Below are 27,972 nucleotides of genomic sequence, written 5' to 3' on the forward strand. Positions count from 1 at the left end.
AACTACTGTAATTGTTTGAACTAGAATCCTTTACTTTTATACTTGACCAGTAAACTGATTATTATAATGACGAATCTGGTAACTATGGAATTCTGGGGGCACCTGGCACATATAGGTGCTCAATAAACACTTCATGGAATACTAATTGAATCAAATAATTCAAATATATTCACACAATATAGTTTTAAGGTATGTGTACGTATGTGTCTATGTATAATTTATTTTTTCCATACTTTAAACACTAGTAACCACTACTAAACACCATTCTTCAACCATGCTCAGTAATTAACTGTATATATCAAGAAACTGGCTTCTGTTCATCACTCTTAGAGAAATTCTATTAGATAAAAACAGCTGACATTTATTGAGTGTTCACTATGTGCCAGGCACTATTATAAAGATTTTACATGGTTCATTTAATCTTCCCAACAATGCTATGAACTATGTACTATTACTCCACTGCCAGAAGAGAAAACTGAGGCAAGAAAAGGTTAAATAACTTGCCTTCAAATCAAACCGTAAATAGCCAGATCTAGCAAATGAATCCAGGTGTCTGTCTCTAAAGTCTCTTAAAACCAAATGATTGACACTTAAGAATTTTTGTCTTTTCTCTATGCTGTACTACTTAAATTTAGTCAACTTCAATAGTACATCAGCAAAGCCATTCAACTCTTTATTTTAAAAACTAATTTCTTTATTCAAATAGGTAATAAATTCATGTATTTCTAAATCACAAAGGAGCTTCCTTATGCTTTTACATAGATACATACTATTCCATTTTGTGGGTGTACATTTGATACCTACAATCCAATGCACCCTATCTGTAATGTATGTGGAGACCTTTCCCCCACAGCCTCATCAAGTGCTTTATCAAGTTTTTTGATCTCTGTCAATCTGATAAGTGAAAAAACTCATCTCAGTGTACTTTTAATTCAGATGTTTTATCGTTTTAATTGTTTAAGAACCATATATATCTATTTTGGTAAACTTTTTATTGTTTCCTTTGCCCATTCTTCTATTGGGCAGTGGTCTTTTAAAATTAGTATGACCTGTTTACATTCAAGAATGAGGTATCTACCTAAAAGACAAGTTGAAAATAATTTCTCCCCATCTTGTCATTTTTGACTTTGGTTATGGTGGCTTTTTTGTTTTCTGAAGAAGTTTTTGATTTTTATTTTGTTCAACTTTGCATTCTTTTCCTATATGGCTTTTGAATATTGGTTACTATTTCAAGGAATTAACTGGATTTCGTTTTTTTTTTTTGACAGTCGCTCTGTCACCCAGGCTGGAGTGCAGTGACACAATCATAGCTCACTACAGCCTCAGACTCCTGGGCTCAAGAGATCCTCCCACCTTGGTCTTCCAAAGTACTAAGATTACAAGTGTGAGCCACTGCACTCAGCCCTCTGTGAGATTTTAAAAACAATTTTTACACATCTAACATGCAGATTTTGGCTTAAAAATACTATTCTTCCATAAGGAATTAGGGTTCCTTGAAGAAATCACAACTTCAGAGCAGAGGTAAGAAAAGAAGAAGGTAGGCCGGACGCAGTGGCTCATGCCCGTAATCCCAACACTTTGGGAGGCTGAGGTGGGAGGATCACCTGAGGTCGGAAGTTCAAGACCAGCCTGACCAACAGGGAGAAACCTTGTCTCTACTAGAAATACAAAATTTGCCAGGCATGGTGGCGCATGCCTGTAATCCCAGCTACTCGGGAGGCTGAGGCAGGAGAATCGCTTGAACCCAGGAGGCAGAGGTAGCGGTGAGCTGAGATCGTGCTTTTGCGCTCCAGCCTGGGAAACAGGAGCGAAACTCCGTCTCCAAAAAAAAAAAAAAAAAAAAAAAAGAGAAGGTGATTCTGGTAAATGTTACTATTCTAGAAAATCAGGAAAAATAGCAGCAACAAAACAGGACACAGAAGCCTACTTAGAAGGGCTCCTCCTGACCAAATATGAGACAATTTGAGCATTAAAATAACAGTATCAATAGATTAAAACTAATTGAATAAATAGAATTTGTTAATCCATACTGATTTTAAAATATCAAAGCTGAGGAAAGGAATGCTCTTCTTTTTAAATTCACATGTAACTTAAAAAAAATTTTTTTTTTTCTTTTTAGGAACGAGGTCTTGCTATGTTGCCCAAACTGGTCTCAAACTCCTGGGCTCAAATAGTCTTCCTGCCTTGGACTTTCAGAGTGTTAGGGTTACAGGTATCAGCCACCATGCCTGCCTGTTTCTCTCTCTCTCTCTCTCTCTGTCTGTCTATATATATATATACACACACACATAGATATTTTTAAGGTTAGTCAAGTGAAGCAGTGGGAGCAGAGAAGGAATGCTCTTCTTTATAAAAAAAATGCAAATAAATGTGGAAGAAATGTTAGAAAATTACCATTTTCCAACTGCCAAAGGAATAATTTATTCAAGCAAAAATAATCAATCGATGCTAAAACTATTGGGTGAAAGGCTATGGGAAGAAAATGGATATTTACTCAGCTTCATGTATTAGCATAAGAATTATATGCTGATTTATATAAAAGGGAAAAAAAGTACTGTTACAATGGAGAAATATTGTGAACAGCATTTTAACTGAGTGATCAAACCTAATATTACCTTTTGTCTGTGATGTAGTACGTAAACAACACATCCCTCATTAGAATCCCTGCCAAAAATGTTTAACCTGAAGCTAATCAAGAGGAAATCATCACAGACGTCCTAATTGAGATACATTCTGCAAAACTACAGGCCTATACTGGGGGAAAAATGTCACAGAAGGTAGGGAGAAAGGCTAGAGGACTATTCCAAATTGAAGGAGACTGAAGAACTGACATCTAGCTATGGAATCGGGGTGGGGACAGGACAAATTATAAAGGACATTATTGAGGTCAACTGGGGAGATAGTATTGTATTTGTATTTTAATTTTCCTCATAAGTGTACGGTGGTTATACCAGAAAATGTCTTCATTCTTAGGAGATACATGCAAGAGAGTTTATAAATGAGGAATAAAGCCAACTTTCAAATTGTTCAGCACAGAAATAAAATATATACTCATAAATAAATCAAATGTGGCAAAATGTTAACAAAAGATACAATCTAGATGAAAGGTATGTGGATATTAAATGACTTCAGTATTCTTTCAACTTTCCTATAGTTTGGAATTTTTTTTTTTTTTTTCTTGAGACAGAGTCTCGCTGTCACCAGGCTGGAGTGCAGTGGCGTGATCTCAACTCACTGCAACCCCTGCCTCCTGGATTCAAGCAATTCTCCTGCCTCAGCCTCCTGAGTAGCTGGGACTACAGGCACACACCACCACGCCCAGCTAATTTTTGTATTTTTAGTAGAGATGGGGTTTCACCAATGTTGGCCAGGACGGTCTCGAACTCTTGACCTCGTGATCCGCCCGCCTCAGCCTCCCAAAGTGCTGGGATTACAGGCGTGAGCCACCACGCCCGGATGAATATTTTCAAAATAAGCTGCTGTGGGGAAATTCTCCCAGTTTCTTCTTGGCACTTTTTCTTTAAAATAAAAGTATTATCTTTTTCTTACAAGAAATGTGTAAACATATGTGTCAGGTACAGGGATTGAAAAAGAAAATAGAACATACCCCATGCTGCCTAAAATAGAACAATTAACAGCATCGATGAAGTCCAATGCGCCTCATTCTAATTGTTTCCCCCCCAGACATGACCACTATTTTCTAGTACATTTATGGTTCTACTGTTTTCCATTTAAATCTTCGATCCACAATAAAATTTCTGACTTTAAGAAGACACTGGCCGGGCACGGTGGCTCACCTGTAATCCTAGCACTTTGGGAGGCTGAGGCAGGTGGATGATCTGAGGTCAGGAGCTACAGACCAGCCTGGCCAACATGGTGAAACCTCATCTCTCTAAAAATACAAAAATTAGCTGGGCATGGTAGCAGGTGCCTGTAATCCCAGCTATTCAGGAGGCTGAGGCAGGTGAATCGCTTGAACCCAGGAGGCAGAGGTTGCAGTGAGCTGAGATCATGCCACTGAACTCCAGCCTGGGTGACACAGCAGGAGTCCGTCTCAAAAATAAACAAATAAATAAATAAAAAATAAACAACAGGAAGAATGGCCTAGTTACTTTCCCTGGTTCTTTGTCCTATACCTGACAATAAACTGTTAACTACCAGCACGCAGCCTGCTACAAGAAATGACGGCATAGGTTTCTTTCTCCAGTCTCAAAAAGAAAAAATGCTGGATTTGCTTCCCAGACATTCTTTCACTGGTGATATTTTCACTAAAATATTTCGTTTCCAAATAGAAATTGCAGAAATTATTATAAGTCTGTGTTTCTTGCCATCCTGTACCAAATGCACAGAGGTACACAATGATTATACATGATTTTTTTTTTTTTTTTTTTTTTTTTAAGATAGAGTCTTGCTCTGTCACCCAGGAAGGAGTGCAGTGGTATGATCCCCAGGAAGGAGTGCAGTGGCATGATCTCGGCTCACTGCAACCTCTGCCTCCCGGGTTCAAGCGATTCTCCTGCCTCAGCCTCCTGAGTAGCTGGGATTACAGGCACACGCCACCGTGCCCGGCTAATTTTTGTATTTTTACTAGAGACAGGGTTTCACCATCTTGGCCAGGCTGGTCTCAAACTCCTGACCTCGTGATCCACCCGCTTCAGCCTCCCAAAGAGCTGGGATTGCAGGTGTGAGCCACTGCGCCCGGCCTTCTTTCTTTTTTTAAAAAAGATGGGGTCTCACCTACGCATGGTGGCTCATGCCTGTAATCCCAGCACTTTGGGAGGCCAAGGCAGGCGGATCACAAGGTCAGGAGACCGACACCATTCTGGCTAACACGGTGAAACCCCATCTCTACTGAAAATACAAAAAATTAGCTGGGCGTGGTGGCACGCACCTGTAGTCCCAGCTACTCCAGAGGCTGAAGCAGGAGACTTGCTCTAACCCAGGTGGCAGAGGGGTCGCAGTGAGCAGAGATTGCGCCACTGCACTCCTGCCTGGGTGACACAGTGAGACACCATCCTAAAAAAAAAAAAAAAAAAGATGGGATCTCACTTTGTCACTCAGGCCAGAGTACAGTGGCATGATCATAGCTCATTGCTGCCTTGAACTCCTGGGCTCAAACAATCCTCCCACCTTAGCCTCCTATGTAGCTGCAACTACAGGTGCATACCCACCATGACCAGCTCCTCTTCCTTAATTTTTAATAAACACATAACCCCAAGATTTACGTAGGGCCCAGTCCATTTAAGTCTCTTCTCAAATATTACCTCCTCCCAGAGGATATCTCTCTAAAACAGTAACCATTTATTCTCTATTTTTCTTCACAACACTCATCACTAAGTGACATTAGTTGATCTTTTGGGTGGTGGTCTGTTTCCTCCACTAAAAGTTAAGCTCCATGGTGAAGGCAGGGATTTTGTTGCCTTCTTAATGTCTAGAACAGTGTCTGGCAAAGAGTAGACACTCAGAAAATATTTGCCAAATAAGTAAGTTTAACTAAGCTATCTATCCAAATAGTTCCTTAATTATTGTTTTCTATGAAACAGACAAAAATTCAGTGTTTGCAAATTTGTTTTTTCATCCGTAAGAATAAAAAGAAACAAAGGCAATGAAATAATCAATATAAATAATTATATTCTGCTTCAGAATGAAAACATTTCCAGAACATTGTGGGAGCCTCACTTGTTCATCAACATTACCTGTTTTTATCAAATACTGTCATTTGTGCAACAAAGGTCTTTTCCCTATCCTCACGATTTCGTTTTCTTCTGGCTGGAAGCTCTTCATTGACATCTAAATTTAACAAACATTTCTCATAAATCAAATATTAGAACAAAAATGTGTTATGATATATGGTCCCTTAACATAAAACATGCTACATTTATCCCAAATGAGGTACGAATTACACTAAAGTTGCAATAATATACAGACCACATGTTTTCCAATTTTGCATTTTTACTGTATGTTCTTTTTAACACTCACAACATTAACCCCACATCTTTGCAAATGCTAATGTTGCTGTTTAGAATTATCTTTGCTAGGCAAACTCCTTCTCACTCATGGTAACTCTCCAAAAACTTCAAACAATACTTCAAAGAGTCAAAGATTATTTCTTCCAACGTGTTTCTCTGCTGAACTTCACATATACCTGTATTATGCCACTCATCATTTTGCTGCAATGATATATTTCATGTATATTTCCCTACACTAGGTTGTGAGACTTTGGAGGATAGGACTGAATGTTTTAATCATCTTGGATTAAATTAAATCATCCCCAGCACCTATGTGTTTGTTGAATGAATACCTCAAAGATGAATTCACAATTGTTGGAAGAAAAGAGGGATGGGTAGGGGGATAAATACGCAACAAGTATAATAAAATGTTCATTGTTGAATCTAAGAGGTAAGTAGATAGGTGTTCACTATAAAATACTCCTCATTGTCCTTTATGTTTGAAAATCTGCACAACAAAATGTTGAGGTGGAGGTGAATTCACTGTTTGCTTTAACACTCAGCACCATGACTATCATGAAGGAACACTGGTACAATCATTTTCAATGACCATCTTAATCTCCAGTGATAAAATCTAGTAAAAAAAAAAAATTACCAATATTTTCACTGGTTTCTCCATTAATCATTCCATTAAACTCTCTTCTTCCTGGACGAGTCACTCTAAACAGCAACGAGTAAGACTTCACCATATGGCTGTTATTAGGTTCAAATTCATTACCGGAAACTGCAAGGGACGGGAAATTTCCAGGTTTTGTTTGATTGAGGTCAGGATTCAAAGGCACCTGCTTTTTACCTCTAGGAACTTGCCTTATTGGACAACTTACATCCTGCAAAGGTAAGGATTATTAATTTATGTTTATTTGTACATAAGCAATAAGAATTATAATAAAACTTCTAATCACAGCTATAGGAAACACGGGAGATAGGCCATGATTACCAAATGGAATGTTAAAATTCTAACCATAGTTCTGAAAACTGTGAAGCAAAAATAAAAATTCGAAATACCTATATTCCAAATATTAAAGCAATTGAGGTTTTCTCCAACATAATGAAATTATGATACAGTACATCTAATATTTAGCTAACAGTGATCTGAAACAGTTGTATATTACAAATTTAGAACTAAAAGCATGCTAAATCTCTCTGGTAAGGCTTTTTAGCAACAACAAAAAAACCATGCTAAATGTTCAACTCATGTACTTTTATCAAATCTCTTAAATGTTCTATTTTAACATGACAATGACTAATAGGACCATTAGAAATAAAAAAAATGACTAATAATCCCATGGTCAACAACTACATTATGAAACAGTAAATCCATATAGTTAAAATATGTTGTTTAACAGAAAGGATCATCATCCTTAAAAAAACAAAAACAAAACTGGTTTTATCTACCAATGATCATATTCTGAGTGATATTCTGTTATTGTATGATTAGTTACACTGAAAATGCATACTAGAAAAACTGGAAGGATCAGAAGACCTTTATGACAGTATCTTACAGCAGCTACTTCTTTTAAAATAAATAGAATACATACAGTCTAAAAAAATTTCTATTTTATAAGACTATAAAGTGAAAACTATGAATTCTCACCCACCCCCAGGTCTTACGCTCCGGAGATGACTAATACTAGCAGTTGGCTGTGTATATTCTTCCAGGAAAATGATTACCCCTGATACATTTTTTTGAACATAAGAAAGACTATATTCATATCTTATTCTAAGTAATGTATCTTGGATTTTCCTATCACTTGTAATGTGTATGGAGGTTAGGAGTAAGAAGTGATAAAGGCTGGAGTGCAGTTGTGCGATCTCGGCTCGCTGCAAGCTCCGCCTCCCGGGTTCGTACCATTCTCCTGCCTCAGCCTCCTAAGTAGCTGGCACTACAGGTGCCCGTCACCACGCCTGGCTAATTTTTTGTATTTTTAGCAGAGACGAGATTTCACTGTGTTAGCCAGTCGATCTCCTGACCTCTTGATCTGCCCACCTTGGCCTCTCAAAGTGCTGGATTACAGGCGTGAGCCACTGCACCTGGCAAGGAGTGATATCTCCTAACTTTACATACATTTTTTTTTTTTCCTTGAGACAGTTTCACTCTGTCGCACAGGCTGGAGCTCAGTGGTGCAATCATGGTTCACTGCAGCCTTGACTTACTGGGCTCAAGCAATCCTCTCGAGTAGCTGGGACTACAGGCACAGGCCGTCATGCCTAGCTCATTTTTGTATTTTTGGTAGAGACAGGGTTTCGCCATGTTGCCCAGGATGCTTAACTCCCGGGTTCAAGCAATCTGCCCACTTCTGTCTCCCAAAGTGCTGGGATTATAGGTGTGAGCTACGGCAACCGGCCTTTACATAAACTTTCAAAAATAAAGTTCCACTGCTGCCTCCGAGGTGCCTTAGTCTACTCCCTCCCAATGATTGAGGCCCGTATGGCCTATGGTCTTGGAAGAATATCAGCACTGGGACCCTGGACCCAGACCAGTTCCTACTCCTCTTGAAACACTCGAGGACTTGAGGCAACTAAAGGCACATATGTTGGCTTTCATCGGTTGACCAGGAAACATCTTAACACTTGTTTCTATGGTGAAATAACTTTACCTTATAAAAATTTGAAGCAATGTACTAATAAGTGAATGGCTAATAACACTGACAACAAAATTTCTTTGCCTGAGGGCAGTGTTACAAAGGATAATCTTGTGGAAAACACTTTCTCTTAGCCCTTATCTAAAATGTCAATGGGTACAAATAGCTAAGAAATACGCTAACAGATTGAAATGGTAAAAAAGCAACTGAATTTATGCCAGATGCTAAAACACAGCTTCTCCATTTCCAGACTCCTATGAGAAAGTTTTGTACAGACACTTATTAAAAGACTAGAAAAACTACACAGATATGCGAGTTGGCAAAAGAGGTTATCAGTTTTATAATTAGGCCATCAACATATTTCTTAAGCTTTCAAAATTTAAAACTCAGCTTTAAAATACAATATATATGCATAAAGATGTCCAATTAAGCAAATTATTCCATTTAATCTACCAATATCATTTTGTTGACATTACCTTTCTTTTTTTGTGGCAAACTTTCACAAGCAGGACTTCCAGGGTAACAGAATTTTGTTCATTTTCTGAGTTTGTGATGGCTTATCTAAATAGAAAATCAGTATTTTAAAATGTATTTTAAAAATATATGAACACGGTATTCATTTTGCTAACAAGTCAGGGAACTTCAAACAGAGATTTCCCATAATAAGACTTCTCAAAAGTTCACTCGTTCTTTTTTCCTCAAATCAGTTCCAAACTTACAGCAAACTCTTTAAAAGCCTTTATATATAGTGTAAATAAACCACTCACAAAACAAATATAATTACCGTCCTATATGCTGTAATTTTTTTTTCCATTAGATATAGGTTTTGCTCTGTTGCCCAAGGTACAGTGCAGTGGCACAATCACAGCTCACTGCAGTCACAAGCTCCTGGGATCAAGTGATCCTCACACATCAGCAAGGCAGCCTCCTGAGTACCTGGGATTACAGGCGTGAGCCACCATGCCCAGGTTTTAAGTATAAAAAATATTCACTGGCCAGGCACAGTGGCTCATGCCTGTAATCCCAACACTTTGGGAGGCCAAGGCAAGAATATCACTTAAGGCCAAGAGTTCAAGACCAGCCTGGGCAACACAGAGACCCTGTCTCTACAAAATGTCAAAAAATTAGCTGGGTGTGGCGGGTGTCATGTGCCTGTAGTCCTAGCTACCCTCAGAGGCTAGGTGGAAGGCTCTCTTGAGCCAAGGAGTTCAAGGCTGCAGTGAGCTATGATCCTGTCACTACCCTCTAGTCTGGGTGAAAGAGTGAGATCCTGTGTCTAAAACACATCTACACGTTTCTATTTCTATATATATTTCCTAACTCCTTTTTTCTTTTTGAGACAGAGACTCGTTCTGTCACCCAGGCTGGAGTGCAATAGGGCGATCTTGGCTCACTGCAACTTCTGCCTCCCGGGTTAAAATGAACCTCCCACCTCAGCTTCCCAAAAGTATCTGGGACTACAGGTGCGCACCACGACACCCAGCTAATTTTTTTAATTTTTAGTAGAGATGGGGTTTCACCATGTTGGCTAGGCTGGTCTTGAACTCCTGACCTCAAGTGATCCACCTGCCTTGGCCTCCCAAAATGCTGGGATTACAGGTGTGAGCCACCACACCTGGCCATATTTACTGAATATTTCTAATTTGAAGATTTAATATTTGTGTTTGTTTTTCAGACAAGGGTCTGGCTATGTTGCCCAGGGTGGTCTCAAACTTCTGGGCTCAAGTGATTCTCCCATTTTAAGCCTCCTAAGTAGCTGAGACTACAGGCACATGCAACTGGGCTGGCTTGAAGATTTAACATTTATGATAATACACTGCTAGTCAAAAGTAATTCTGACAAATACAGTTAAAGCTTCTTGGCAGAAAGCATAAATGAAAATAGTTGCAGGAGGGCCAGGTGTGGTGGCTCACGCCTGTAATCCCAGCACTTAGGGAGGTCGAGGCAGGTGGATCACCTGAGGCCAGGAGTTCGAGACCAGCCTGACCAACACAGAGAAACCCCGTCTCTACTAAAAATACAACATCAGCCAGGCACGGTGGTGCAAGCCTGTAATCTCAGCTACTTGGGAGGCTGAGGCAGAACTGCTTGAACCAGGGGTGGGGGGCAGAGGTTGCAGTGGGCCGAGATCACACCATTGCACTCCAGCCTGGGCAACAAGAGCGAAACTCCATCTCCAAAAAAAAAAAAAAAAAAATTGCAGGAGACAACCACGTTCAAAATAAGCATCTTCAATTTTTTTCTTCTCCTAAAATCTACTGGAAAAATTATTAAGATAACATTTGAATTAAATTAGTTACTATTATACATGTTTCATTCTGAATGCATAGAGACAACTAAACTAAAAAGTTCTTGATCTGACCAAGACTTGTGGCCAAAAGGATAACAAATGAATTTCAAAAAACATTAAACATTATAAAACGTAGAGACAGGGCTATTTTTAGAAGCTTTCCCCAGAATTTCTCTACAGTTTAAATGGGATAACAAAAATCAAGATATTATTTACTATCTAGAAGAATATCTTGGCTTACAAAAAATTTAGGAGTGTTAATTTTGAATACCATAGTCTATATTCTCCATGTAAATTAACTAACAAAGGCTTTACAACTTAAGGTTCTAGAGTAGTCCTCCATAACTTGTTTTTAAAGTCCCAAAGGTATTAACAGTTCATAACTGAATATTAAATCACTAATTCATCAAATAGCTTCAATAACATCCAGAACTATTATCATAGATGAATCCATGAACATACAAAAAAATTTTTTTGTTCTAAGGCATTGGGCAACACATTTTTTCTTTACTTTTTTTTTTTGAGAGATAGAGTCTCGCTCTGTTGCCCAGGCTAGAGTGCAATGGAATGTTCTTGACTCACTGCAACCTCCGCCTCCTGGGTTAAAGCAGTTCTCCCTGCCTCAGCCTCCCGAGTAGCTGGGACTACAGGCACACGCCACCAAGCCCGGGTAATTTTTTTTTTTTTTTCTTCTTGAGTCAGTCTGACTTGGTTGCTCAGGCTGGAATGCAGTGGCACGATCTCGGCTCACTGCAGCCTGCACCTCCCAGATTCAAGCACTTCTCATGATTCAATCTCCAGAGTAGCTGGGATTACGGGGATGAAACACCATTCCCAGCTAATTTTGTTATTTTCAGTAGAGACGGGGCTTCACCATGTTGGCCAGGCTGGTCTCAAACTCCCTACCTCAGGTGATCTACCTGCCTCAGCCTCCCAAAGTGCTGGGATGAGCCATTGCACCTGGCCGGCAACACTTTTTTTCTACTTAAAAACATTCTTATTGGGGGTGTGTGTGTAAAACACATTTGATCAGTTTCTTCGGAAGTTGCATCCAGGATAAAAACACCTTAATACAGCAAAAAAATAGTCCAATGTCTAAATGCAGTAACAAAAATATTTGCCGAACAATACTCACCATGAAAATAGTACCCAAATAATCTTTGTGTATTCATTCTAAGAAGCAGTTTCAAGTAGTAATTGCCAAACAAAAGTTTTCATTTAAAAACAAAAGAGGCCGGATGCAGTGGCTCATGCCTGTAATCCTAGCCCTTTGGGAGGCTGAGGTGAGAGGATCGCTTGAGCCCGGGAGGCTGCAATGAAGCAAGACTGCTCACTGCACTCCAGCATGGGTGACAGAGCAAGACTCTGTCTAAAAAATAATTAATAGTAAGAAAATAAGAAGAAAAAATCACATTTTAAGAATTAAAAAATTTTTTTGCTTGTTTTGAGAGAGGGTCCCACTATGTTGCCCAGACTCTATTCAAACTCCTAGGCTCAAGCAATCCTCCCAGCTCAGCCTCCTCAGTAGCTGGAAATACAGGCAAGCATCACTGCTCCTGGTACATTTTAGAGAACTTCATGTTGGTTTTCTATCCTGGTTTCTTAAAAATATTATTGAAGACAAAAAAGGTACAAATAAACCTTGGATGGAAAAGAAACACAATATATCTACTTCCAACTTCTACTAGTTTCAAAGTTATAACAGAAATTATTTTCAACATAGGCGTGGTGGCTCACGCCTATAATCCCAGCACTTTGGGAGGCCGAGGTGGGCGAATCACTTGAGGCCAGGAGTTTGAGACCAGACTGGCCAACCTGGTGAAATGAAATCCTGTCTCCATTAAAAATATAAAAATTAGGGGTCGGGCTCGGTGGCTCATGCCTATTGAAATCCCAGCACTTTGGGAGGCCGAGGCGGGCAAATCACCTGAGATCGGGAGTTCAAGAGACCAACCTGACCAACATGGAGAAACCCCATCTCTACTAAAAATACAAAAAATTAGCGGGGCATGGTGGCGCATGCCTGTAATACCAGCTACTCTGGAGGCTGAGGCAAGAGAATTGCTTGAACCCAGGAGGTAGAGGTTGTAGTGAGGCGAGATTGCGCCATTGCACTCCAGCCTGGGCAACAAGAGCGAAACTCCACCTCAGAAAAAGAAAAAAAAATTAGCTAGTGTGGTGGCACCCGCCTGTAATCCCAGATACTTGGGAGGCTGAGGCATGAGAATCACTTGAACCTGGAGGCAGAGGCTGCAGTGATCTGAGATCAAACCACTACACTCCAGCCTGGGTGACAGAGGAATTATTTTCTGGAAACAGAGGTATCAACAGAGTTCACTATCTCTTTTACTTCAATATCAAGAAAAATAAAAACAAAGTAAATCTGAGCGATTGTTGAACTTTATATATTTTGTCATGTAGATAGGAAAAAAGCTTAATATGACTACTTTCCAAAAATTTCAGTGATGGATAAACTATGTGTTCTACACAGGTCCCTGAGAACAAAGGGCTAATGAATGTATAAAATTCAAATTATAAGCTTCTGAGGAATTAAAGTCTAGACACGTCAGAAGTACCACAGAAAACAAAATACGATGACTAGAAATAAGGACTCTAAGCAGACCATTACAAATAATTTAAGGAAAACAAAAACCGTAATGCTACCCAGGTTACTTCTATATAAAAAATAGACCAGATCTAAGGTAAAAACTAGAAGTTACATTAGCTACTAATACAAATACGAGATTTCAAATTTCTTACATAAAAACCCTGACTGGGGCCAGTCTCAGTGGCTCACACCAGTAATCCCAGCACTTTGGGAGAATGAGGTGAGAGGATCACTTGAGACCAGGAGTTTGAGACCAGCCTGGGAAATGTAGTGAGATTCCATCTTAACAAAAAAAAATTTTTTTAATTAGCCAGGCATCGTGGGGACGCCTGTAGTTCCAGCTACTCAGGAGGCTGAGGCAGGAGGATCACTTCAGCCCAGAAGTTGATCATACCACTGCACTCCAGCCTGGGTGACACGAGCAAGACCCCATCTAAACAAACAACCAACCCCCAAAGAGTCATTAAAAAATGGTTATATTAGAGCATTTTGACAATTGGCCAACTGGCAAGGTTGTCTTTTTGTCTTTTTTAGACAGTGTCTCACTCTGTCACTCAGGCTGGAGTACAGTGGTGTGATCTTGGCTCACTGCAGCCTCAACCTCTAAGACGCAAGCAATCCTCCCACCTCAGCCTCCTGAGTAGCTGAGACTACAGAATAGCTGGAACTACAGGCATGTGCCACTGTGCCCAGTTAATCTTTTTTTACTTCTTACAGATAGGTTCTCCCTATGTTGCCCACAGATAGGTTCTCCCTATGTTGCCCAGGCAAGCCTCAAGCAATTCTTCCATCTCAGCCTCCCAAGGTGTTGACATTATAGCTGTGAGCCACCATGCCCAGTCTAATAATTTGGGATTTTTTGGAGACAGGGTCTCACTCTGTTGCCCAGCCTGGAGTAGAGTTGTGCAATCATAGCTCACTGTAACCTTGAATTCCTGAGCTTACACCATCCTGCCATCTTGGACTTCCAAGTACCTAGAACTACAGGACATACCACCATATCTGGCTAATTTTTGTAGAGATGGGGTCTGTGTTGCCCAGGCTGGTCTTGAACTCCTGGCTTCAAGTCATCTTCCCACCTCAGCCTCCCAAAATGCTGAGATTACAGACATGAGCCACCAGGCCAGGCCTCATTTTCTTTCTTTTTTTTTTTTTTTTTTTTTAAAGACAGAGTCTCACTGTCACCAGGTTGGAGTGCAGTGGGATGATCTTGGCTCACTGCAACCTCCAACTCCCGGGTTCAAGCCATTCCCCTGCCTCAGCCTCCCAAGTAGCTGGGACTACAGGTGTGTACCACCACGCCCAGCTAGTTTTTTTTGTATTTTAGTAGAGACGGGGTTTCACCATGTTAGCCAGGATGGTCTCGATCTCCTGACCTTGTGATCCACCCGCCTCGGCCTCCCAAAGTGCTGGCATTACAGGCGTGAGCCACCATGCCCGGCCCACCAGGACTCATTTTCAATCTTTGTTTCTTAATAAACGATACCAAGACAACCAACCTGGCATGTTTCTAATAATGGTTTTATTCCATTGCATAATAATAAGATATGCCATATACACAGAATTACGATGGATAAGCTGATAAGTAATTTTCCCTTTTTTTTTTTTTTTGAGATGGAGTCTCGCTCTGTCGCCCAGGCTGGAGTGCAGTAACGCAATCTCAGCTCACTGCAACCTCCAACTCTCAGGTTCAAGCGATTCTTCTGCCTAAGTCTCCCAAGTAACTGGGACTACAGGCACCCACCACCATGCCTGGCTAATGTTTATATTTTTAGTAGAGATGGGGTTTCACCATATTGGCCAGGCTGGTCCTTAACTCCTGACCTCACGATACACCCGCCTCAGCCTCCCAAAATGTTGGGATTACAGGCGTGAGCCACTGCGCCCGGCCGTATTTTTCCATTTTTGAAACACCTCTAATTCTTTCCAGCATGCTTTGAGCTTTTACTGGAGTAATATACTCTATAATTTCCTTTGAATAATATCTAAAATATTAATATATGCCATTGGTAATAGTGGTTATTTCAGTTGTTTTACTGTGTTTTTTAAAAACATGACACAGTATATTAATTCAAAATGTTTATGCATAAAAGGTTCTACCGAGGAGATTCTTTACCTATTGAAGTTCTAAGACAATTTGTTAAAATCTTCACCATTAGCCAGGCGTGGTGGCTCACGCCCCCTTGGGAGGCCAAGGCGGGTGGATCATGAGGTCAGGAGTTCAAGACCAGCCTGGCCAGCATGGTGAGACCCTGTCTCTACTAAAAATACAAAAAATTAGCCAGGCATGGGGCGCATGCCTGTAATCCCAGCTATTCAGGAGGCTGAGGCAGGAGAATTGCTTGAACTCGGGAGGCGGAGGCTGCAGTGAGCCAAGATCACAACATTGCACTCCAGCCTGGACGACAGAGCAAGACTCTGCCCCACCGCCCCACCAAAAACAAATTTCATCATTAGCCTTCATACCTTAAAGCTCAAAAACATCAGAATCAACATCTTTTCCATTAAACATAATTTTATAAATTTACACTCAGAAGCCCCACTTTTTTTACATTCATAAAGGTATCTTGCTATTAAAATGCCACTTTATTTACTTTTAAGTACATACCATTTTTGTGGAAGAGACCAGTAAACGTAAGCTGCAAATGAGCTGACAAGCTAAAAAAAAAAAAAAAAAAAGGAAATATTTTATCATTTTAATGCTCAGTAGTAAAATAACCTAGACTTTAAAGTATAACATTGAAATCAAAGTTACTTCAACTAATTTATAAATATTTGTACTCAATTGTTATTCAGGCCCATGACTCTGCTTTCCCTGTTAAATATGACATCCAAAAGTGTGTCTATACACCTAACAAAAAATAAACAACAAAAAACCCCTCACAACTCACAAAAAGTAAGAACAAAACCACAAAAACACCAGAGCAAGGCAGAAAAAATCAGACTACCAAGTTGGAGGCCAGGTAATTTACTGTGTTTTAGTGTTCTACCTGTAAAATGACAGCAAGTATGCCATTCTATCTTTAAAAAGGAATTTTGGAGGGTTTTTGGAATTTTTTGTTTTGTTTTAATGACGCTTTAGTCAATGACTTCATCAAAAGGAAATTTTGAAAAGGGTAGCTACATCCATGCAAAAAAATTTGAATATTTTGAAGCTATGGAAATTCAACCTTCCCAATAAATGATACAGAACCATTACTTTATACTTCAAATAGCAATGAAATACACAATTACAAATCTGGTATAGAGCTATAATTTACGGTTTCAATATATCATTTTCACTGTTAGTTTTAGAAGCTACGGAAAAGCAAAAGAAAGCATGAACTAGAACTAGTGCTCCTTCTATTTTCACAAACATCTATTAACAATAGAAAAAAACTATAAGGATGGGATAAAATAAACAGAAGCATCAATAAGCTTTTGAAGTACCTTTAAACTGCAAAACAGAATACAGTTGTTTATCAGGAGACATTCATAACTTTCCTGAGCATAGTTTCCATAGTGTGACATGTACAGACACCAGATTATGGAGGGCTATACAGAGCAGATGGTGGGCAAAGGAAAGTAGTACTGATCCCTCACATAAGGCATTTACTAATGAAATAGTTGCTGGGCACTAAGGACTAGTAAAGGGCATATATATATATATATATATATATATTTTTAAATGATGGTGACAATCTAGGCATTTTTATAGTCAGATGGGAACAGTTACAGAAAGACATTGTGGCAAAAGAGTACTAAGGAGCAAGTAATGACTGGAAATAAGGACATATTATGAAGAGGTCAGCCCTGTAAATTTGACCAGGACTCCTCTTTTTCTTTTTTTTGAGATGAAGTTTCGCTCTTCTCACCCAGGTTGGAGTGCAATGGCGCAATCTTGGCTCACTGCAACCTCCGCCTCCTGAGTTCAAGCGATTCTCCTGCCTCAGCCTCCCAAGTAGCTGGGATTATAGGTGTGAGCCACCGAGCCCGACTGGATTCCTCTTTTTCTAAGATAGAGAAACAAGATGCAGGAAAGAAAGACATTTCCATGGAAGATGGGGGGATATCTCCATCTACTTAGTGAAGTAGGCCATGAAACTGTCTGCTAAAAAAACTACAGTGTGGGCCGGGCGCAGTGGATCACCAGGTCAGGAGTTCGAGACCAGCCTGGCCAATATGGTGAAACCCCGTCTCTACTAAAAATACAAAAATTAGCTGGATATGGTGGCACATGGCTGTAGTCTCAGCTACTCAGGAGGCTGAGGCAGGAGAATCGCTTGAACCTAGGAGGCAGAGGTTACAGTGAGCCGAGATTGAGCCATTGCGCTCCAGCCTGGGCGACAGGGGGAGACTCCGTCTCAAAAAAAAAACACCTACAGAGTTGGCATTTTGAAGGGCATTTCTAGAACAGTAGTACAGAAAGTATGCTAGGGGCTGGGTGCAGTGGCTCACAACTGTAATCCCAGCATTTTGGGAGGCCAAGACAGGAGGATCAAGAGATCAGAAGATGGAGACCATCCTGGCTAACACGGTGAAACCCAATCTCTACTAAAAATACAAATATTAGCCAGGCACGGTGGCGTGTGCCTGTAGTCCCAGCTACTCGAGAGGCTGAGGCAGGAGAATCACTTGAGCCCAGGAGGCAGAGGTTGCAGTGAGCCGAGACTGCATCACTGCATTCCAGCCTGGGCAACAGAGCAAGACTCCGCCTCAAAAAAACAAAAAACAAACAACAAAAAAGTATGCTATCAGTAGAGGACAAAATTATTACGAAGAGTAGAACTATAAGGGTCCAAGCAGAGTTAGAAAACACAGGGCCGGTGCCTATGGCCATATCACCCTGAACGCACCAAATCTCGAAAGCTAAGCAGGGTCGGTACTTGGATGGGAGAAAGCAAAAATATAAAGTTAAAAACTAAGAATGGCCGGGCGCGGTGGCTCACGCCTGTAATCCCAGCACTTTGGGAGGCCGAGGCGGGTGGATCATGAGATCAGGAGTTCAAGACCAGCCCGGCCAAGATGGTGAAACCCCGTCTCTACTAAAACTACAAAAGAAAAATGCCGGGCGCGGTGGCAGGCACCTGTAATCCCAGCTACTCGGGAGGCTGAGGCAGGAGAATCGCTTGAACTCAAAGGGCGGAGGAATCACTTGAACTCGGAGGGCGGAGGTGGCAGTGACCAAGATCGCGCCACTGCACTCCAGCATGGGCGACAGAGTGAGACTCCGTCTCAAAAAACAAAAAACAAAACACAAAAAGACAAAAAAACCCCTAAGAACCACCACCACAACTTAAGTATCAGCTGGGCATGGTGGCTCATGCCTGTAATCCTAGCACTTTGGGAGATGAGGCGGGACGGGAGATGAGGCGGGACAGGAGATAAGGTGGGATGGGAGATGAAGCGGGTGGATCACGAGGTCAGGAGATCAAGAACCATCCCGGCTAACACCGTGAAACCCAATCTCTACTAAAAATACAAAATTAGCCAGGCGTCGTGGCATGCGCCTGTAGTCCCAGCTCCTCAGGAGGCTGAGGCAGGAGAATCACTTGAACCCAGGAGGTGGAGGCTGCAGTGAGCCAAGATTGTGCCACTGCACTCCAGCCTGGGCGACAGAGCGAGACTGTCTCAAACAAACAAACAAACAAAAAATCGTGTACAATAGGAGTCTTAAAAACGTATTCTGTATAAGCAACTCATATATTATAAACATTTTTACATAAATCAGATAATTTCTACATGCTATTTTACTAAAAAGACAGCATTATCCTAGGAAAAGTTCCATAAATACTACCTTACATAGCAGAATTAGCTAAAACCCAAAACATAAGTGAAAGAGGAATATTCTACAATTCTCACATTAGAAGATAATCCACCAGTCACAACAAATCTATCCTACTTTGTTGCTTCAATTAAACCTACATACTAAGTCCAGATTAACTTTCATAAGAATCTTTTTATCTATCATTCCTTTCTCCACATCTACTGAGACCCCAACTACCAAATCTTTTGTCTAACTGCTGAAATGGTTCTCATTTCTTGTTCTACGAAAGCCTTACATATGAAAATAGAATCGAATTTAGAGAGTCAGAAAATCCAAGTTTGAATTCTGGTGCCACTTATTCGCTGTGGTCTGTTATCTATAAAATGAGGATATTTTGTCTCACAGTGTGAGGCTTAAGATTTTGTTTTTTGCTTTCAGACAGGGTCTCGTTGTGTCACCCAGACTGGTGTACAGTGGCACAATCTAGGCTCACTGCAACCTCCAACTTCCAGGCTCAAACGATCCTCCCACCTCAGCCTCCAAGAGTAGCTGAGACTACAGGCATGCACCATCACGCCTGGCTAATTTTTGCATGTTTGTGGAGTCAGGGTTTTGCCATGTTGCCCAGGCTGGTCTCAAACTCCTGAGATCAAGAGATCCACCTGCCTCAGCCTCCCAAAGTGCTGGGATTACAGGTGTGAGCCATTGCGACTGGCCTGTTTAAGGTTTTAATTCTATTATTTTTTTTTTCTTTTAGAGACAGGGTCTCGCTATGTTGCCCAGGCTGGTAATGAACTCCTGGGCACAAGTGATCATCCCACCTCAGCCTCCCCAAGTGCTGCGATTATAGGCATGAGCCACTGTGCCCAGTCAGGCTTGCAGAAAGTAATAAAGTATCCAGCAAAATTCTCTCTCTTCTACAAAGACCCTAAACCCAATCAATCAAGAGCTAAATGACCACTTTATCCCTTTACAAGCACTCTTATTTACCACTATTTTTCCATATACATCATTTTATTAGTGTCCCTAGCACCTAGCAGTGTCTTACAGAAAGTGACCCAACAAATTTTTTTCATAAGATAATGTCCTCCTAGAGTAATACAAATTTAAAGGTCAGGAATGATGGCCCATTACATTGCAGTACTATTAGTATTATTTACATTATTTTTCTGAGAAGTGTGAGGGTAAGCTCCAACTCTGAAATGCCAGAAAGATCTTACATTTATTTACCCCAGAGAATATTTTAAATCAGTGTTACTTAAAATGTTGTCTACAAACTGAGGTCATTAGGAAAAATCTTACCATTCTATAACAACTCAAGAAATTGAGAATACTACTAACAACACACTGAAAATTAACAAATAAACAAAATGATCTTTCACCACAGGTGATTTGAGACAGTTTAAATGGTACATTATACCTTACATAGGATAGCCTGTATAACCAGCTTTGTTTTGTTTTTTCTTTGAGATGGAGTGTCACTGTAGCCCAGGCTGGAGTGCAGTGGCATGATCTCAGCTCACCGCAACCTCCCACCTGGGTTCAAGTGATTCTCCTGCCTCAGTCTCTGGGTAGCAGGGATTACAGGTGCCCGCCACCATGCCAGGTTAATTTTCCTATTTTTGGTAGAGATGAGGTTTCACCACGTTGACCAGGCTGTTCTAGAACTCCTGACCTCAGGTGATCCACCCGCCTCGGCCTCCCAGTGCTGAGATTACAGGTATGAGTACTGTGCCCAGCCAACCAGCCATTATTATACTAGTGTTTCGTTGTGAGAAAGAATTTTTTTTTTTTTTGAGCTGGAGTCTCGCTCTGTCACCCAGGCTGGAGTTCAATGGCGTGATCTCGGCTCACTGTAACTTCTGCCTCCCAGGGTTCAAGCCATTCTCCTGTCTCCTGTCTCAGCCTCCTGAATAGCTGGGAGTCAGACACATGCTGCCATGCCCAGTTAATTTTTTGTATTTTTTAGTGGAGAGCGGTTTCGTCGTATTGCCCAGGCTGGTCTCAAACTCCTGAGCTCAGGAAATCCACCTGCCTCGGCCTCCCAACGTGCTAGGATTACAGGTGTGAGCCACCATACCCAGACTTTAAGAAAGAATTCTAAATTTCAATTAACCAATTTTAAAAGGAACATTGGGGCCAGGCACGGTGACTTCACACCTATAATCCCAGCACTTTGGGAAGGAGGCAGGGGGAACCACTTGAGGTCAGGAGTTGGAGACCAGCCTGGCCAACATGGTGAAACCTTGTCTCTACTAAAAATACAAAAAATTAGCTGGGCGTGGTGACACCTGCGTGTAATCCCGGTTACTCAGGAGGCTGAAGCAGAAGAATAGCTTGAACCTGGGAGGCGGACATTGCAGTGAGCCAAGATCACACCACTGCACTCCAGCCTAGGTGACAGAGCAAGTCTCAAAAATAAATAAATAAATAATAAATAAAGGTGACATTGGGAATGTGACTTGCTATGCATGATTTCCCCTTCCTCACCTAAAAGTAAACACTCTGGCTAGGCACAGTGGCTCACGCCTGTAATCCCAGCACTTTGGGAGGCCGAAGCGGGCAGATCACAAGGTCAGGAGTTCGAGACCAGCCTGACTAACGTGGTGAAACCTCGTCTCTACTAAAAACACAAAAATTAGCTGGCCGTGGTGGCAGGCATCTGTAATCCCAGCTACTCAGGAGGCTGAGGCAGGAGAATCGCTTAAACCTGGGAGGCGGAGGTTGCAGTGAGCCGAGATTGCGTCACTGCACTCCAACCTGGGCAACAGAGCGAGACGCCGTCTCAAAAAAAAAAAAAAAGTAAACACTCTGATATGTACCTAGAATAAAGTGTACCAAGGATCCCTCCCATAGGTAGTTTGTTCCAAGGAAAAGGGCAAAGTTTTCTCTCCCTTCCCTCTCCCCTCTCTTGCAGCTACTTTGTCCACATCTTAATTGATTAGGCTGGACCGGATGAACGGGAGGAAAAGAAACATGTAAGGTTGGTCAGGACTATTTGGTTTTAGGCCACAAAAAAATCTAGTTTAGATGACCAGAATAAGATATAAGAAACTTAGTTCATCTATGTGATGTGCTCCCTGTATCTTCTCAGGAAGTAAGACACATGATAACAAGAAATCAGGTAGAGAATTTGAAATTTTGAGATGCAAATTTCAGCATTCCAAGCACAAACATCTGACAGTTCTGATACAGTCTACAGAAAATGATGCTAAGCTAATTCATAAGAGACTAACACTTTGAAATCTAATTCAAGGAAGAGCCTCCCATTTTAAGAACAGCCAGATCCCACAGAGGAAGTAGTTTTTATGACAAGAGGAGACCAAGATTAGTGCCTTTAATTTATATACATGAATCTGCTAGCGGCAGGAATAAGGGTTCATTTTAAGGGCATGGCAGTATTACCTCAAAAGAGGACAAGTCTGATAATCTACTTGGTTTCTATAGTTAGATGTTAGCTATTCAACTTTTGTCATATACATTTTATCCTATGATATGTAAAGCTGAAAAACTCGTGTCTACATCAAGTCCAATATTCTGAAATCCAGGATCTCAAAATATAGGGGTTAGACGCACTTTGTAATGAGAAGATAAAGCTGAATAGTGGATGATGTGTGTGTGTCTATTAATTATAAATGGATCACTCTGCAGAAGTACTGTGAAGAAAACAAAGGAATTACTACAAAACCAAAAATTATACAAGGAATATTTTTACAATTTGTTCTTGAATATTCAAATTTTTAAGAATCAGATACGCTCAAGCGGCAACTGATGAGGCACCTTCAAGAGTAAGTATGCAAAAAGAAATGTATAGCCAGGTTCTGAAAAAAGAACAAAAACTCAAGACTGAAAAGATGACAATTTGAAAACAACTTCAAAGCTTATAGTCAAGGCAAAATGTATTAAAAAAAAAACAAGAAAGGGAAAACATCAGATCTTATTAATGGTGGGAAAAACACACAACCAACCTAAGAGGTAGTCTACAGATTTTATTTATTTATTTATTTTGAGACGGAGTCTCCCTCTCTCACCCAGGCTGGAGTGCAGTGGTGCGATATCTGCTCACTGCAACCTCTGCCTCCTGGGTTCAAGCAATTCTCCTGCCTCAGCCTCCCGAGTAGATGAAATTACAGGTGTACACCGCCATGCCCAGCTAATTTTTTATTTATTTATTTATTTTTGAGACAAGAGTTTCACTCCGTAGCCAGGCTGGAGTGCAGCGGTGTAATCTCGGCTCACTGCAACCTCCGCCTCCCAGGTTTAAGCAATTCTCCTGCCTCAGCCTCCCGAGTAGCTAGAAATACAGGCACGTGCCACCACACCCAGCTAATTTTTGTATTTTTACTAGAGACGGGGTTTCACCATGTTGGCCAGGATACTCTCAATCTCTTGACCTCATGATCCGCCTGCCTTGACCTCCCACAGTGCTGGGATTACAGGCGTGAGCCACTGCACCTGGCCTATTTTTTTTATTTTTAGTAGAGATGGGGTTTCACCACAGTGGTCAAGCTGCTCTCGAACTCTTCACCTCAAGTGAACCGCCTGCCTTGACCTCCCAAAGTGCTGGGATACAGGCGTGAGTCACCATGCCTGGCCAGCCTAAAGATTTTAAAATGCAGCTAAATGTACAAAATAGAAAAGTAGGAAAAAATCATTAATACAATAGTTCTCTTAAAAATAATTTAATAGGTCGGATGCAGTGGCTCACGCCTGTAATCCTAACACTTTAGGAGGACAAAGTGGGCAGATCACTTGAACTCAGTAGTTCGAGGTCACACTGGGCAATATGGTGAAACCTCATCTCTACAAAAAGTACAAAAGGGGCTGGGCGCGGTGGCTCACGCCTGTAATCCCAGCACTTTGGGAGGCTGAGGTGGGCAGAACACGAGGTCAGGAGTTCGAGACCAGCCTGACCAACATGGCGAAACCCCGTCTCTACCAAAAATACAAAAATTAACCGGGTGTGGTGGTGTGTGCCTATAATCCCAACTACTCAGGAGGCTGAGGCAGGAGAACAGCTTGAACTCAGGAGGCGGAGGTTGCAGTGAGCCAAGATGGCACCACTGCACTCTTGCCTGGGCAACAAAGCAAGACTCCGTCTCAAAAATAAATAAATAAATACATAGTCAAAAAAGGCACATTGATTTATCAACCTACTAAAAATAAAAATGAGCTGGGCACGGTGGCTCACACCTGTAATCCCAGCACTTTGGGAGGCTGAGGTGGGTGGATCACAAGGTCAGGAGATCGAGACCATCCTGGCCAACATGGTGAAACCCCTTCTCTACTAAAAATACAAAAATTAGCTGGGCGTGGTACCGCGTGCCTATAATCCCAGCTACTCGGGAGGCTGAGGCAGGAGAATTGCTTGAACCAAGGAGTTAGAGGTTGCAGTGAGCTGAGATCTTGCCACTGCACTCCAGCCTGGCAACAGGGCGAGACTCAGTCTCAAAAAAAAAAAAAAAATTTGAGGCTGGGCATGGGGGCTCATTCCTGTAATCTCAGCACTTCAGGATGTCGAGGTGGGAGGATCACTTGAGGATAGGAGTTCAAAACTGGCCTGGGCAAGATGGTGAGACCCTGACTCTACAAAAATTCAAAAAATTAGTGAGGTGCGACAGTACATGCCCATAGTCCCAGCTACTCAGGAGGCTGAGGCAGGAGGATCCCTTTAGTCCACGAGTTCAATCCATCAGTGACCTATCATTGTGCCACTATACTCCAGCCTCGGTGACAAAGCAAGACCTTGTCTCAAAAAATAAAAATAAGGCCAGGCATGGTGGCTCACACCTGTAATCCCAGCAATTTGGGAGGTCGAGGCAGGTGCATCACCTGAGGTCAGGAGTTTGAGACCAGCCTGGCCAATAGGTGAAACCCTGTCTCTACTGAAAAACAAAACAAAACAAAACAAAAATTAGCCAGGTGTGGTGGCAGGTGCCTGTAATCCCAGCTACTGGGGAGGCTGAGGCTCGAGAACTGCTTGAATCTGGGAGGCGGAGGTTGCAGTGAGCCAAGATCATGCCACTGTATTCCTGCCTGGGTGACAGAGCAAGACTTTGTCTCAAAAAATAAAAATATATGCTTGAAAATAACCCTAATAAAAGTTCTAATTCGGGTATCCTTTGAGGGGATTTTTCTCCAGCTACTAACAGAAGACCAGGAATAGAAGAGGAATAAGGGCAAGAGAGAAGTGACATTTTGCTTCGTTTGGCCCTGGTAAACACTTGGAAGCAACTCAGATTTAAAAATCTTTTCATGATGCATTTTAGTCCATGGAGATGCACTCAGCACTCAAGAGTTGTTACCAGAGAATTCCAACATTGGGGACAGGCACGGTGGCACACGCCTGTAATCCCAGCACTTCGGGAGGCCACGGAAGGCGGATCACTTGAGGTCAGGAGTTCAAGACCAGCCTGACCAACATGGTAAAACCCTGTCTCTACTAAAAATACAAAAAGTAGCTGGGCGTGGTGGCGGATGCCTGTAATCCCAGCTACTCAGGAGGCTGAGGCATGAAAACTGCTTGAACCCGCGAAGAGGAGGTTGCAGTAAGCCGAGATCATGCTACTGCACTCCAGCCTGAGCGACAAAGCTACATTCCATCTCAAAAAAACAGCAACAAAAAAAAGATAATTCCAAAACTGGTAGGACAGCATAAGAATCCCTAGAATCCTGCTAGCATATACAACCACACAAAGGCAAGAGACTTATTCTAATCAGCCTTAGTGCCTGGTCAAAATCCATGAAAAATTCAAAACTGGAGTACCAGAAACAAGAGCTGGAAAGGATGTAAGGCATCATATCAGACCTTCTGTAAAGAAAATAAAGGCCAGGCGTGGTGGCTCACACCTGTAATCCCAGAACTTTGGGAAGCCAATCTGAAAGGATCACTTGAGGCCAGAAGTTTGAGACCAGCCTGGGCAACATAGCAAGAACCTGCCTCTATGAAAATTTAAAAATTAGCCAGGCATGGTGGTATGCACCTGTAGTCCCAGCTATTCAAGAGGCTAAGATAGGGGGATGGTTTGAGGCCAGGAGTTAGAGGCTGCAGTGAGCAGCCACTTGTGCTCCAGCCTGGGCAACAGAGCAAGACCCTGTCTCTTAGAAAAAGAAGGCTGGGCACAGTGGCTCACGCCTGTAATTGCAACACTTTGAGAGGCCAAGGTGGAAGGATCACTTGAGGTCAGGAGTTTGACACCAGCCTGGCCAACATGGTGAAACCGTCTCTACTAAAAATACAAAAATTAGTCAGACGTGGTAGGGCATGCATGTAATCCCAGCTACTAGGGAGGCTGCGGCAGGAGAATCTCTTGAACCTGGGGGATGGAGGTTGCAGTAAGCCAAGATCGCACCACTACACTCCAGCCTGAGCAACAGTGTGAGACTCTGTCTCAAAAAAAAAAAAAAAAAAAAAGGCTGGGCACGGTGGCTTACACCTGTAATCCCAGCACTTTGGGAGGCCGAGATGGGTGGATCACGAGGTCAGGAGATCGAGACCATCCTGGCTAACACGGTGAAACCCCGTCTCTACTAAAAATACAAAAAATTAGCTGGGCAAGGTGGTGGGTGCCTGTAGTCCCAGCTACTCGGGAGGCTGAGGCAGGAGAATGGCATGAACCCCGGGGGACAGAGCCTGCAGTGAGCCGAGATCACGTCACTGCACTCCAGCCTGGGTAACAGAGCGAGACTCCGTCTCAAAAAAAAAAAAAAAAAAAAAAAGAATATAAATGGAGGAGAGATACTTTTGTGTATGACTTAAGATATTAACTTCTACTAATGTTATGGAACAACAAAGATTTATCATCTTTTTTCTTTTTTTGAGACAGAGTCACATCTTGCCCAGGCTGGAGTGCAGTAGCACAATCTTAGCTCACTGCAACCTCTGCCTCCTGGGTTCAAGGGATTCTCCTGCCTCAGTCACCCAAGTAGCTGGAATTACAGGTGTACACCACCTCGCCTGGCTGAATTTTGTGTTTTTTGTAGAGAAAGGGTTTTCCCCTGTTGGCCAGGGCAGTCTCAAATTCCTAGCCTCAAGTGATCCACCCACCTCAGCCACCAAAATGCTGGGATTATAGGTGTGAGCCACTATGCCCGGCCTGTGTTATCTTTGACAATAGATTTTAGAAGCAAATATTTATACTGCTGGCATCATATACTGGTGTTTAGGGTCCTTCTTACAACCCTGTGTGATAGGTTTAGGAGAAAAATAAGATTACCTTAATTTGAAATAAGAAATAGATTAAAGGAGGCTGGGCGCAGTGACTCACACCTGTAATTCCAGCACTTTGGGAGGCTGAGGTGGGGCAGATCACCTGAGGTCAGGAGTTCAAGAAAAAATTAGCTGGGTGTGATGGCGGGCACCTGTAATCCCTGCTACTTGGGAGACTGAGGCAGGAGAACGCGGGAGGCAGAGGCTGCAGTGAACGGAGATCACGCCATTGCACTCCAGCCTGCTCAACAAGAGCAAACCTCCATTTCAAAATAAATAAATAAATAAATACAAAAATTGGCCAGGCTTGGTGGCTCACACCTGTAATCCCAGCACTTCGGGAGGCCAAGGCAGGTGGATCACTTGAGGTCAGGAGTTCAAGACCAGCCTGGCCAACATGGTGAAACTCTGTTTCTACTAAAAATACAAAATTAGCTGGGTGTGGTGGTGCACGTCTGTATTCCCACCTATTCAGGAGGCTGAGACAGGTGAATCGCTTGAGCCCGGGAGGTGGAGGCTGTAGAGCCAA

At 41.9% G+C, this 27,972-nt stretch overlaps 1 pseudogene; it reads right to left on the reverse strand.

The window, feature by feature from the left end:
* The window catches only part of LOC129051352 (polycomb protein SUZ12-like), a 46,802-nt pseudogene that overhangs the window by 6,084 nt on the left and 12,746 nt on the right, over positions 1–27,972 (reverse strand).

The sequence above is a fragment of the Pongo abelii genome, chromosome 19, assembly GCF_028885655.2.
Source record: "Pongo abelii isolate AG06213 chromosome 19, NHGRI_mPonAbe1-v2.0_pri, whole genome shotgun sequence".
NCBI classification, from domain to species: Eukaryota; Metazoa; Chordata; class Mammalia; order Primates; family Hominidae; genus Pongo; species Pongo abelii.